Below are 3,834 nucleotides of genomic sequence, written 5' to 3' on the forward strand. Positions count from 1 at the left end.
TCTTTAGAAGTCTTGTTTTGTCTTTTTTGTTGTCTTGTTTTGAAAAAACAGCAACTCAACAGCAAAAAGGGTGGAATTACAAAAAGTGTGGAATTCTTTTCCCTATGAAGTTTTTGTTCAATAAGCCATTGGTGAGATTTTTTGTCCAAGAAAAGTCACATTCAGTCACAATACAGTAAAGCATTACTCCTATCAGGTGTCTCAGGACTGCTTAAACTGAAATGCATGGGAACCCCTAAAACTTTAAGCCATGAGGGCTAAAATGAGGTGCTAAGTCTTGTTATTAATAGATTTAAATTTTTTTCCCTCATTTGACTAGAAAAATTTGCAGTGACTGAATTTAGAGAACATTTGTGGTTTAATGCCTGAATCAAAAGTGGCCTGTAAAAGCTTGGGAGAAAGGTATGTCCCTGTGCTGTGGACCATGGGTTGTGAATCCAACATTTCAATGCTGGTTCTGGCAAGTGGTTCCCACAAATGATTTGTCAACAGACCTAGCACACAAGAATCACTGAGCAGATTTATCCTTAACATTGCATCACTGGGCTATTAGATATCCTGCTGCCTAGAGGAATTGTGACTCAGCTGAATACCCCGGAGTTCCCGTGCAATATTTAGGAGAAGTTGTTTGCCTGTGAATTGGATTCCCTGAGACCAGTCTCCTGGTGAAAGAACATGGCTTTTGAGCAAACTGTAAACAAGACAGGAAAGGAATGAGCCCTTAGCCCAGTGATGTTGTGATGATTTGTAACTATGAATCATCTCCTATCTTACACTGGTTGTTCCTTTCTCGCAGGAAAAACAAAGCAGAGGAGAAGATAAAATGTAAATACATGTGTTGAGTCAGGGACTAAAGTCATGGACATCTTTGTCTGCTGCTTATCATGATAGTCAGGACAGCTTCCACAACACCCTCCCTCCAGGCAACTTCATGCCAGCTCCTTCCCCTACTAATCTTCCCCTGATGCTCCTACTAGAGGAGTGGGAATCTCCATTGGAGAGCCAGTCTTGCACAGCCTTTCATCACTAGAGCAGCAAAATGCTGCTTTGTTTCTGCTGTTGAGAACCTCTGAGCCATTTATATTTATATAGATATAGAGATGTGTGTGTGTGTGTATACACGCACATACTTTTATACCCTATATATATATATATATATATATATATATGCATACATATATTTCCTTGCCATTTGTAGCCTTTGTAGTCTACTTCGGAAGGACCCAGGAAAGACAACTTAGGAAAAAAAATGTTTTGCTATTGAGTGTAAATTTGGACCTAGACTCCAACTGTTTTAGGAATCTGAAAAATTAAGAAAGAATGAAAGCCAATCATGTACTCCAGAGAATGTTTGTTTTATGGAGAATACAGCAACTGCAGCATGGTGAACTGGAGAGAGATTTGGAGCAGGGTGCTTGAATCAAAGTGATTAAACTCATGACAAATGGGAGATTTGGGTTCAGAGCCCTTCTCATCTTCAGGTAGAGTGAGGATTTAATTTTGTCTGTTGTCAACCAGTCCAGTGCTTTAATCACAAAACTGGTAATCTTAAAACTGGTTTAGGCTTTAGTAACCATAAAGGCAGGGAAGGCTCCATTTGAGAATCCAATCCAGAATTAGACATGGAGGTGCACTCCATGGCAGCTTAGTGGGATGCATGCACACACATACTGATGGAAATCATAGCACCAACCAATCTTTAAGATAAACCTAAGAAAATTGGGAGTTTTTTTTCTTTCTTTCTTTTTCTTTCTTTCTTTCTTTTTTTTTTTTTTTTTAAAGATAGCTGATTGGAAATTTGAGGATCTAATCTTCAGACCTTTAGACATAACTGTAGGAAATGGCAATAAAACATAGAAGCCTCTTTGTAAATCCAGGCATTCACTTCACTGTTATGCATGGATAATACCTACTTCACAGCAGTGTTGTAGAGAAGAATGCATATCAAAGTGCTTTGAAAAGAGTAACAAAAATAAACTGCAAGATATCCAGCTGATACCAGTAGGCTTGTGATTCTCTCTGTATGGGAGAAGGTCAAATAAGACTCTGGGTTAAATGTAACTGGATAAATGTGAGTGTACAGGGAGCCTCAACTGCTCCAAAGAGTGATGGAAGCTGTGGAGCTTGTTACACATCAGGCAGAGTAACAGGGACCTGCCTGCCAGCTTTAGCAAATATGTAAAAGGAGAATGTGTGCTTTGAGGAGAAAGAGTAGATTGGGGGGAGGTAGGGGGTGAATAGTCCCATGAACACAACATGTCCCACCTTCAATTTCTCACAAAGCTTGTAGGAGAGTATAATCTGTGAGACCTCCCATATTATTAAATGATTTGGGGCTGTCAGCAGTTCAGAATTATTAAGGAAAGGCTGGTGAATTTGCAAACATAATCCTGTAAGTGATTTCCTTAGAAAAACAGGCTCATATGTGCTTTGTGTTGACATTCCCAGTACTGCAAGGAGCCAAACGTAAGTGGCACGATTCCCATTCCCCAACAATAGCAGAGTTTCTCCCAGAATACCAAATAGGTGTAAGTTACATTAATTATACACCTGTGTGACATGATCCATGGAGGGCAAATTTAGATCACTGTGCCACTTAGATCCTTTTCCACACTGTTTTGCACTCACTGTATAACTTGCCCCTTTGTTTCTGCTCCCCCTACATTGCATTGAGCTTGACTTAACGAGTTGCTGGTGTTGGTCAATAAGTACATTTAGCTCATTGATTTTTTTTTTTCCTGATTGTTTTAGAATTATACAGATTCATCAGGAGTTCATGGAAGGTGTGACACACCAGAAAATCTTTTATCAAAAGGATGCCAGTTGGACTTCATTGAGTTTCCCATTTCCAAAGCAGAAATTCACAATAATAAGCCCCTTAGTATTGGAATAGAGAACAATTCTGATGTCACACAGATCTCTCCTCAAAAATTAACTCTTTGGCTGCGACCAGGTAGGTCACTCAATTCAAATGCATAATCGTGAGCTTTTGTTTTGCTGATATTCAAGCTACCCAGACTAAATGGCCTGAAAAAAATCTTTGTAGGGTAAAAATAACATACCTGTGTTGAGTCCAAAGCTAATTGCTGCTTGGCTAACCAAATGAAAGCTCAGTTCAGTTCAAAATACTGCTGGAAATACTGAGTACTTCATAAAGGTAAGGATTTATTTTCTAGTTCTTCTGTTTCCCTGATGCCGCCTAACTCCTCAGTCTAGGCTTCCCTGGCCTGTGAAGGTTTGATAAACAGCATCGCCTAGATGTTGTATAAAATCTTGCTTTGAGGATTTGCAAGATACCAGTGACACTTAGGGAAGCTCTCTAGACCTCCTGTAGGGTGCCTGAGATAGAGTTTGCCCTGAAAAAAAAATGAATAAAGAAATTTAAGAAACACCCTGTTAGGTCACATTATAGTACTGATGCTGAGAATAAAACTTACATGCAAACTGTTATTTTTTAAGATTTCTAGAGTGCATAGTGTGTCCTATAAGTGCTGTCTCAAATTTAAGCTGGTTTCATACCTGAATTTTCTAAAGCTGTAATCTGTCAAAAGATTGTCCTCATAGGTTACATTAGTCAGAGTTTTTTCGAAATTCTATGTTTTACTGCAGAACAATTTAGAAAATACATAAGCACTCCTTTTGTTTTTTCAGACATGCTGCTTGGAATTTTTGTTAATATAGAACATTTAGAGTTGTTATGTTAACTGTACTGATGATTTAAAAATACTGTATCGTTTTCACTATACATTTAGTTTTATGAAAAAATGTTACTGCTCATAAGATGGTATATTTAGGAGTGCTAATATGTACCTTATGTTCTTATAATTTTTATAG

The sequence above is a fragment of the Nothoprocta perdicaria genome, unplaced genomic scaffold, assembly GCF_003342845.1.
Source record: "Nothoprocta perdicaria isolate Ctin4 unplaced genomic scaffold, notPer1 scaffold_0, whole genome shotgun sequence".
In the NCBI taxonomy this organism is placed as follows: domain Eukaryota; kingdom Metazoa; phylum Chordata; class Aves; order Tinamiformes; family Tinamidae; genus Nothoprocta; species Nothoprocta perdicaria.